Source organism: Paramisgurnus dabryanus, chromosome 12 (genome assembly GCF_030506205.2).
Source record: "Paramisgurnus dabryanus chromosome 12, PD_genome_1.1, whole genome shotgun sequence".
Lineage (NCBI taxonomy): Eukaryota > Metazoa > Chordata > Actinopteri > Cypriniformes > Cobitidae > Paramisgurnus > Paramisgurnus dabryanus.
Window position 1 is genome coordinate 36,694,045 of NC_133348.1, and position 11,737 is coordinate 36,705,781.

The window sequence follows — 11,737 nt, forward strand, 5'->3', positions numbered from 1 at the left end:
ATATATTTAATACCAAGAACATGTCAAAATTTCAAATGTGAAATTAATGTTTTCATGCTCATTATCTCATAATTAGTTCATAAGACTTCAGTCTGTATTTCACAGCTTTAATGTAATCAAATATTCAGTTGTTTTAATATATAATTCAAAAGTTTACGGTGTTTGTTAATAATATTAAAATAAAATAATTTAAATAAGTATTGGGGAAAATTCACTACGAGCCTGTGCGATTCTTATATGTTATTTTGACGTTTCATGACGTTATTTTATTTGAACTTAATATTTTCTTTGCGTTCATATTGGGAAAATTTTATGTTATGTCCTCTGTAGCTCGATTCCCGCACAGTTTCGGATCCATATTCTTTTGCATCAACTGAAGTAAAGGGAATAAGGTTCAACGAAAACGATGCTCCCTAGTGGTGTGTGATGAAACCATATGATACCAACAATGACTGGTGCAACTTTTTAAACTAGTACAGATAATTACTATTATGTAAGTATGATTAAAAAAAAACTGTTTGTCAACAGGGTAGCATTTAGTTCTGGGCAACTCTTATTATTTCAAAATTCTTTTACTTTTAGTGCTGTTAACTTCAGTCAAAGGCCAGTCCAGCCAGCCCGCTAAATCCAACTTGTCAAGCAATATTTCTAATGTGTATATCTCCATTCTCTGGGTTTTTCTGAGTGGTCATGTTGAGAATATGGTCCGCGTGGGGAGATGGTTAAAGGACAGTCAGAGGCAGAGGGCTTGGTTTTTTAAAATTGAGGCCAAAAGGAAATAAGGAGGGGGGCCTCTCCTTGGCTTTATTTACATCAGTGCGTGTGCCAAGAGGTCAGAGGTTAAAGTTGAGAATGAGGCCAGGAGAAGAGCTATCTTGCACCTAACACTGATTGTTTCACATGCCTGGAGTTCTGTTCATTCTCTTTTTTTCAAGTCTTAGAAAGTTGATTAACAATAAACAGCTGCAATCAAAAGGGTTCAATCAGGAAAACAAAGTAATATTTGCTGAATAAGGGGTGTCAACATAAACTGGTAACAAATTACTGAATAATAGCATTTTGTAATTAATAGTATAATTTATATTGGTAATTTTCGGTGTCCACCAAAGCTCATTTCAATTCAATAAAGTCAAGCATGCCATTTAGTGAAGTGTTTTGCTGGTAATAAAAATGTCAGCTTTAGGATAACGCATTACAAAAGGTCCCCAGCTATGGAGCTGAACATTTTTCCATTTTATTAAGATCAGAAAGAATTAAATTCAGACAGTCATGCCGGACAGTAGACCTCAACCTTTGGCCAGATACAAAAGAATTAAAGTGACACATGTCTGTTCAGATTTTTCACCTGACAACTTTATTTCCACGTTTGCCTCTTTAATCTGACACCATCACACTGTAGTTACGGTTTCACATTTAATTCAAGAATTCTTATTATGATTTAGAGATCATAACATGAAAGTAAGTTGTCCTGTAGAAATGACTAGAATAAATAGGAGATTTCCATTGTAAATAGTTGCAGATATTGTGATCTTATCTTATTGGAAAGAGGAGTTTTCACCCCTTCTTTAAGTACTTCAGTTCAAGTCATTTTGGCCTTTGGTTTTGTCTTACATTTTAGAGTGCCATCTATCAGAAAGTGTTTGTGTTAGCAACTGTTCTATAGTATAATTGCTCACACATGTGTGGAGCTGGTTAGATTGGGCATGTGCTGATGAATTAGATATCGTATATCAGTTGAAATGAGATGATGAATTATGGGTGAAAGGGTGAAACAAGAAGAATGACTTAAATGTGATTTTGATTATTAAACAAAAATGGTTAGCTTGCCTAAACACAAAATTCACAGCAAACAAACAAAAAAACGTGTTTTATTAATATCTTAATAAGAATTATTACCGTCTGTAAATTAAATAGCAAATGTACAGTTTATGCAGACATTTCTCTAGTTATTCACTTTGTTGTTCATGTTTGTGCACTGAAAAAATCCCAGTTTTTGAGATTCAAGCATTTATATTGACCACACAACAAAATACACTATCAGCGATGAAGCAATAAACACAACCTTCAAAAGTAATCAACACTCACTTGAAGGCCAGGCTAAAAGTCTGACCTCTCTTTCATACACACAAACACACACAGGCACACACCCCCACATCCACACCTTTCAGGTTAAGATGTCAGCAGGAAGAGAATGTTTCAGAAGTCAGCCAGCACATCTGGTTCTGCATTACGGCCTCAGTGGATCAAGCCAGCTGACAGACAGCACGGGGCAGGCAGAGGTAAAGTAGGCTCTGGGAGGGGGTTGGGGAGAGAAGGCCAGGGGACATGACTCCATTTGACACCTGAGTCAGATTTCTTGGTGGGAAGGACTTGTCCTCCAGGAATTTTCTTCCCAACAGAATACAGTATTTTCCCACCCTTTGCAAATCTAGAAATATTAGTGCTAAAACAGTGTAGCTATGGTTTTCATGTAAGAACAAAAAACATTCTTAAGTTTCAACAGCAAGATCCTTTAAGTTGAATCATTTTATCTTTTTTGCACTTACAGTTTGACAAATGTATTATATAGTTTTACAAGAATTAAACAAATCTCTTGCTAACATTCAATTCTATACCACCATATTCCAAACCAATTTTTCTCTCTGAAAACACTTAGGTCCCAATTGGTAAGCAAAATTCTGCTTAGGAATCGCTGCTATACTAAGAAAAAATATTTTTACCTATTAATGGTTTTGTATAAGGATTCTTGAAATGCCTGCCTTTCTTTGTGGCCGAATTCTACAAATGTTGCACCCATGCACCCTTGTTATTCTAGATCAAATAAAAGACGTGAGAATCTCACACAGATGCCAAATGTTTTTGCCCTCTCTGCAACCAGATCTGACAGGGCCAGAGAAGAAAGGAAGTGCACACGGACCAGTCTTATCACATAAATCTCATACAACACCCCCTAAAACCAGGCCAAAGAACTACAGAGAGTGATCTTTCATAAAACCTGCCATGACAAAACAGGCATTCTTTTAGATGCCATGGATCCTTTTCATTTTTCTCATTGCTCTTTTCATCTTTGGTTTTAGTCAAGCAATTTTGTTTGTGTATCTCAAGAATTTCACAAGTACCAATAGTGAAGAATCTTTTTAAAATTAAATGAAAAAAAAAAGTAAGAAAGGGAAAAAAGTGAAGGTATCATTAAATGAACAGACAAACCTGTGGCAATATGAACTTATCTTATCCAGCTGTTTCCAGGGGGCATTACTGTAAAAAAGAAAGTGGGTAAAACTTCCGGTGAGGTGGGGGAAGTAGTATATCAATGGTATTTTGTGTGGTGTATAACGAACAGGTTAGGCGTGTTTTCCCGATTTTGTTTACTATTTAAAGTCGCAAACCTTATAAGAGATTTAGTTACGGAGCTCAGGGACAACAAATGCTGTTCGTGGTTGTCCATATAACCGGAAAAACTAAGTAATTGGCTCAGGGCCGGCGCCACGAGGGGGCGTGAGGGGGGGACTATCCCGCCCCCTCAGATCACCATTAATGTTGAATGGAATTTTAATGATAAAATGCGCTATTTAAAAATCACGTTTGCCTTGTGTATTGTCTTTCTAAAGTGAATTTTAAAGTCTAATTATTTAACAAAACAAAAAAAAACAAGTGTGCATGTATTCTACCGTGACACACGCCCACTCATGTGTAGCCTATAGGCTTGTTCGAATTCATCAGGCGAAGACGTCAAAATGCCGCGAGAGCGAGACGAAACGACACTTAGTATGATTTCTCGAATCGTTCTCGCGGTACTTTGACGTCATGTGGTTGTTGGTTCTGCAGCCGCGCCTGAAGTTGAACAAGTTTGTGTTGACGGCTTGAGGCACGCCGACGATGATCCTCAGAGGGAAATCAAATCAAGATGTCGAAGTGGGAAATTATATAAAAATGTACAGACAGGAGTGTGAGAGTGACCTGGGCCTGCCCTGTAGCAATGGATATATGGAAAATAGCATTGGAAGTTCTACAAACCGGACTCCGGATTGTCACACATCAATTAATGCCGTGGCGTGGATGAATTATCGGAGCATTTCAGGTGCAAAGATCCAAATGTTCGGCTGTCATTAAGTCAATTCGGGCACCATGAACTTCAGCCTGACTGTACATAGTTTTGAAAAGTTCAGATGTTCATGTTTTTCAGCATCCTTGCAAGTCAACGTACAACCAACAGCCTATTATTGTTCTGCATTTAACGTTAAAGGTAAGCCTGTACGATCTCTCTCTCTCACACACCTGTTTATCAGGAGTAAATAGATAAAAAACAGACATTGTTAAATTTATAATTAACGAATTTGAATTAGCCTATCCTCCAGCATAGCTGTATATGTAAACGAGTTATTGTCATTTTGGTATTGTGGTTCTAGCTAATCGCTAGCTTATGGTGCATTAGTGGCAGTTAAAATAACTACGTTATATGATCAAATTGAACCAAAATGTTGATAAAATGTTGCGTTTGGACCGTTTTTGGGCTGAAAACCATCAACTCTATTTGCCAACACTGCCCCCCACCATTACGTAAAATTTATTTCTACCTCTGGGTTTGAACTTCAAATGAGTAGTGTTGTGCTAAAATGTAACGTTAGGTATGCGTTTTGTTGTTGTTGTATTGTTCAGAGCTCTGTACGTTGCTCACTATAGCTGTAGTTTTTGTGGTTGTATTACAGAGATGTTTGTTTATAACACTTTAAAACTTAATGTACCAAACCTATGTATTTTCTAGCTGGGGGAATTATATGCATTCATGTGATCGCCCCCTCTGGTATTTTAGACGCCCCCTCATCAGCGCTCGGCTGGCGCCGGCACTGAATTGGCTTAAACGTGAGTGTTTTGAACATAAGCCTAAAACCAAATCGGAATGTTCCTGCCAAAGATTGTAGTTTCCATCACCTCCCAAAAAACGACGAATCAAAAAGAATATGGCTGAAGAACTTAAACCTAAAAACACCCCCAAAACACTTGTTTGTGTGCTCGTTTTACTTGGTGGATAAGAAGCGAGCACAGGATCATCTACTGCGGAGGGTAAAGGTGCTGTTATTTTACCCTTTTTTATTTCGTTGTGGTTGTGTTCCCACATTGTTAGCTAGTTTGGATCGCTATATCTTTAGTGACTGTTAACTAATGAATAAATGAGTGTCACATCCCACTATGCGTCCCTGCTTGTTTACTTCGAACCGGAAGACGCGCCCACTTTTGACGCAGGCCTCATGGGATGCAGGAAACTTGTGGATATAAAGCATTTTTGACTGTTTGACTGATTGCATGGCTGGGCTAGCATGTATATTAAAAATGCTTGTACTGATGTAAGGCATTTTCTGTTCTTCTGTTAAAGGCGTTCTAAGCCAATCGGTGTGTTGATTTTTGAAATGTGTTTTCAAACAAACTGAGCGTAGTTAACTCCTCCCCCTCCCTTCCGTGCTTTCATGAACGCGCCCAAACCCAACCCCCAAATCCTTCTTGGCGTTTATTGGCTGGAACACTTTGTTTTGTTTCTTGGTGCAGGTTTGGCCACTGTGTTTATATTGAAGTTTGTAGAGCCTGGGCTGTCTACAGAGATCGCGTTTTTTTTACAGTTTGATCAGCGGACAGGCAGCAAGCAGATAGTGAGGAGATGTTTGCTGTATGTAACAAAAAATGTTTTATGGTCTAAATCACGTGAATTCGCTTAGAGCGGCTTTAAGAGAAAAAATAATGCTTCATGTTGAAATTTCATGAAGTTTAACTGTTGTGATTGGATTTAGACCGATAGGTTTACAGAAAGTGAGAAGATTTTATTGCTTGTATTTAGGGGTCAAGCCCAGAATGGGCGAGACCCCTATTGGGATTGTTAGTTTTCTTATTATTATTAGGGGTCAAGCCCCGAAGGGGCGAAGACCCCTATTGTATTTGTTAGTTTTCTTATTATTATTATTATTATTCTGCTTCTTCTTCCGCCATTGCGGTCTATGGCAGCCCATAGAACCGTACGTAGGAAAGTTATGAAATTTGGCACACTGATAGAGGACAGTCCAATGTGTCCCCATAGCAAATTTGGAGTCTCTATCTCTAACCCGCTAGCGCCACCAACAGTCAAAAGTTGCACTTATGTTTTTGCTTATAACTTCTGATTCGTAAATCCTAGAAACAAAATTCTTGCTTCCTATGATTCCTTGGCTCAAGACGATTCGATTGGACCCTATGACGTCATTTTCCGTCATGAAAATTTTTCCGTCATTTTGATTTATTCGTAAAACCTACTTTTGCGAACTCGTCCTAGAGCTTTTGCCCGATTTCCACGAAAATCGGTATGTAGCATCTACAGACCCTCACGGCAAAAAGTTATGGAATTCATGTCAATTCGTCAATTTGTTTTCGTAAGCCGCGTCAACAAATTTTACGTAGAGCGTAAAAAAACGGATTTGAGGCTGTATCTTCGGCAAACTTAAGCCTATTGACACGATACTTGGTACTTGTGATGCCAGTCAGGAACTACGAGTGCATGCAGAGTTTCGTCACAGTGCCACCTAGTGGTCAGACTTATGCTTTACACGCCTATAACTTTGGCTCCGATTGACGTATTTTCACGGGACTTGTTTCTTTGGAGTTCTGAATAGTTGCCGAGTCCAACGATACCAAACATGCCAGAATTCGACATACGGTTAACCCTGCGCGGCAAAATAGCACTTAAAAAACATGCGCGAATATCTCCGCGAGCGTTATTCCGATCGACTCGAAAATGCCATAGGAAGAACATTGCATTACCTTCTGAACAAAAAACTCTATTAGCGTTATATTAAAATTTTCATCAGAAATGGCCGAAAATTGCAAAAAACGAAAAATTACCTTTACATTTTGTGTTTTTTACACATAAATGGTTATAACTTCGTAACGAAAAGAGATTTTTTCACCAGATTTGATACGCTGATGTATGAGCAGAGTCTGAGGCCACACAAAAAAATTGGTATGCCTGAACCACTAGGTGGCCCTATAATTGAACAAAATCTTTCATATCAAGCAAGCCCTATGGTCATACAACTATTTCTTTGCTGAACTAAAGTGTATAGTCATGAAACTAGCTAGATGTAAGGCAGATATGACCCGAGGTTGCATGCACGATTCTGTCATAGCGCGACCTAGTGGTTTGGAGATAGAAAATAGCTATATTTGCCTAAAACTACTGCAACAACACATCTAAAACCATGAATCATCATGGATTCTTCATTTCATATGGCTTGGTCTGTAATTACTGGTGGATGTGAATTTACTCTCTAGCAACCAATGAGAATACCTTATCAACCGTTTTTGAAAGAGCTTTTTCTCTGCATCAGAACATCGTAGAGACATGGGGATGGTCTCTTTTGACTGATTTAACTTGTTGTAACATGTTGTGACCCATGTTATGCCACTGCAAACATCACTCACATATCCTTCTGTGCTCTAATGTTCCATGACTGTCAATAACAGAAGGACGATTGCAGTGGATTAGAACATAGATTATTTTTGTTGATTACTTTTGCGTTTTTTCATCTGAAATCATTAGGTTTACCTAGGTTCTTTGGTCTGCTTATCCAAACTCAACTTTACACCCTTCTGTGCCCTTTTCGGCTTGACCCCGGTATCGCTGCTTGCAGCTATATTTATCTATTATTCTTCTTCTTCCGCCATTGCGTCTATGGCAGCCCATAGTACCGTACGTAGGAAAGTTATGAAATTTGGCACACTCAAAGAGGACATTCCAAATAGTCATCACCCCAAATTTGGAGTGTCTATGTCAAACCCAATAGCGCCACCAACAGTCCAAATTTTCACTTACATTTTTGGTTATAACTGCTGACCCATACGTCATAGAAACGCAATTCTTGTTTCTTCTGATTACTTGGCTCATGCCGATTCGATTGCACCATATGACGTCATTTCCGTTATGCTAATTATTTCAATATTTTGAATTGTTTGTAAAACCTACTTTTTCGAACTCGTCCTAGAGCTTTTGTCCAATTTGCGTAAAGAATGGGTGTGTAGCATCTAGAGACACTCATGGCAAAAAGTTATGGAATTTGTGTCGATTCGCCAATCCGTTTCCGTATACCGCGTCATAACATTTTACGTAGAGCGCGAACAAACGGATTTGAGGCAGTATCTTTGCCAAAATAGTTTTGATGGCAGTCATGACATGAAGGTGCGTGCACAGTCTCGTCACAGTGCCACATAGTTTTCACAAGATTTGAAAAATTGCTATTTTTGCTTATATCTAATTATAACTTGATATGAAATTTATGGATTTGAGGCTATATCTTCGCAAAAGTTTTGCACATTAATGTGAGCATTGCCAGTGGTTAGTGTAGGTTGTCTACAAATCGGAAGGTTGTGGGTTCAAACCCCAGCTCCACTTGACCAAGTCTTGAGGTGTCCATGAGTGAGACATCTAACCCCAACTGTTATATGTCATGAACTGAGGGTGCATGGAATGGTTTGTCACAGGGCCACCTAGTGGTCACGAGATTTGAAAAGTGACTGTTTTTGCTTATATACTGCAAAATTGAGTCTAAAATCATGAAATTGTTATTGTTAGATTCCTTGAGGCATGCCGAGTCAAACGATACCAAAACGTTTTGCCATTTTCAATTACAAAGCATACTTTGTAAAACTCTTCCTACAGCGTTTGTTTGATTGGCTTGGATTTGGTACACACAATCTAGACTCTAGACAAAAAGTCATAAAAAGATTTTGATAGACCAGTCAGTTATTGTATAGCGCATCAACAAATATAATGGCGAGCACCCCGAAATGGATTTGAGGCTATATTTGCAAAAGTTTTGCATATTGATTTGCGTATTTCCAGTGGTTGGTGGTTCAAACCCCGGCTCCACCTGACCAAGTGTTGAGGTATCTTTGAGTGAGACATCTACACCCCAACTGCTGAGCTGGATGGCTCTCGCATGGCTGACACTGTATGAATAGGTGAATGTTTAATAACTTGTAAATGTAAATGGAGGGTGCACTGAATGTTTTGTTACAGCGCCACCTATTTCATCAGCAAAATTTTTTGAAAGCCCTTGTAAACTTTTCAGTGCCCCCTAGTGGTTAAGAGTTTTGAGGCTTTATCTCCAGATCGCTTTATTGTGTGTACACCATATTTGGTGGGTGTCATCACAATCATGACCTAAGGCACCATCTATTGTTTTGGTGCGGTGCCCCCAGTGGTCAAGTCATTTGAGGCTATATCTTAATATTGGTTAATCATATGTATATCAAATTTGGTGGGTGTCATCACAATCATGACCCGAGGCACCATCTATTGTCTCGGTGCAGTGCCCCCAGTGGTCAAGTCATTTGAGGCTATATCTTAACATTGCTTAATCATATGTATATCAAATTTGGTGGGTGTCATCACAATCATGACCCGAGGCACCATCTATTGTTTCGGTGCAGCGCCACCAAGTGGTCTCAAGATTTGAAAAATTGCTATTTTTGCCTTAATCTACTGAAAACTTAGATCTAAAATCAAGACAGTCATTACTGATACTTCATTCTGTGCCCTTTTTGGCTTGACCCCGCCATCGCTGCTTTGCAGCTATATTTTACAATTTAATGTTTTAGAAAACTTTATTTTTTGTTATGTTTCTTTCTCTTAGATCTTTCTTAAAAAATACCACAGTAAAATTTAAAATAGCTGGTATACAATAATAGACTTTAAACTATAAAATGAATGTAGAGTACAAAGTTCAGATTTGTTTGAAGAAAAATGTTTGACTTTATTTTTTTATTTTGAATGGCTAGAATTTTGTATTCTATAGATATCACTGTAAAACTGTGGTTACATGGTCATGAGGACAAACTCTAAGGCAACTTTCAATGTAGTGATAAAATCATTACCCCTCTACTTTAAAGTTTCAAGCTTTGTCGCCAATTTGACAACTTATGTATTCAGTCACTCTGGACTACTAAGCAAATTTCTTTTCAACCCAAAGTGTGTGGTTAGACCCTCCACAGCCTCTGAGTGAGGTAAGAAAACAAACCATTTGAGCTAATGGGCGAAATCCACAGTCCTATGACTGTATGTTTACTTATGTCAGGTTCAGATGCTGGACACTGATTACATCTTTCGAGATCTGTTGCAATTATTCCACTAAACGTGGTCAAAGGCTCACACAGCATACGGCCAATTAGAATCTTCAATTTCTCAAATTAAGCTATAAGCTCTCAAACAAACTTACATTCATTCTACAATTCTGATCCTATTCTACAGGTAGTTGATCATGAAAATTAAGCCAATCCCACATAATATCGTTTGCTAACATTTTCTGGCCTGTGTAAGCATGCCTTAATGAAAAAGTAATCTTGAAAAAAATCACTGTGCCTAATTTTTTCAATGCCACACAAACAAGTCAGAGGGGGTGATGAACGAGTGTGCTCTGCACAGGGTCATCCATCACCTTCGCTGTCCGATGCCAGCAGGAACGTGACAGGAACGGTCAAATAACGTTTAGCACACGGGACCCACTATGTTGGGGGGGAGATTACAACTGTCAGGCCATAATGGATTAGTCTAGGCCAGCCAAGCAGCAGCCAATCAGAGGCCAGCAGATGCATTAGCATAGCTATCAGAGGGCCAGCCAGTCGGCAACAGGGCAAATTTGATTGACAGATGGAGGTGGCCGCCCGGCAGACATGCAGCAAGGCTGAGGCCAAATAGAGAGAAGCCAATTATTGAGGGATGCAAGGACATTCATCATTCAGTTAGACACCTGTCCAGCTTCACAAAGGAGAGAACCTCCATCCTTGCACACAGAAGATGCTCATTAGATTGGACTTGAGGAAATAAAGAAAACTGGTGCCTTATTCTCAGAGCACAGTGCAGTAAGACAAACTGATGGCTGGGCTGAGCACTCATGGTAATCCACGGATCTGTGAATGTACAAGACTCTCCTTCATTACCACTTATTATACTCTGTGTAGGCATCCCTCACTTTTTCATTTGCATCATCATTCTTATCATTCTAAATGAGACCATCTTTATTACAGCTAAACTAAAATACAATTAAATTCACACGTTATGGCAAATACAGTGTATGACCCTGCCTGTATAAAACCCAGCTAAAGTCCTTTTTTGTGATTACATTTTGTAGGATCATTTCATGTTGACAACAGTAAAAGAACATTTTGTCAAAATATAACTGTGATATATTTATTATTGACTGAGGAAGCCCATGTAATTAAAGTCATAATGAAATTTCTGTTTTTTAAACCATTTTCGCTTGGGTTTAGGGTTAAATTTCAGATTTGCTTAAGAAGGTTATTTAATATACAGGTTCCTCCATGTTTTTGTCTATATTTAAGCTATGGTCGCTTGGAGTTTAGGTTAGAGATGGGGTTTGGGTTAGGATGTCATTTTTATATAACAAAAAGTTGCTCTAACCCTAAACCCAAGCGAAAATGGTAAAATAGCAAAAAAATTAAGGAACCAATAAATAAAACGACAAAAAAAGATGCACCGTTTAAGTGAATAGGAAGGACTGGGGTATCATATCGTATTGCACGATTTTTACACTTCGTGCTATTTATACGCAACTCCATGAGACTGGGTTCAGCAGATTGTAAAAGGTTGTAAAAGACATGCAAAATCCATATTAAGTACATTAAGAACATAAACATACAGAAATGCATATGTTGTACTGTTGTAGTTGTAGTACATAGTTGTAACTGATATGAAAAATGGTCA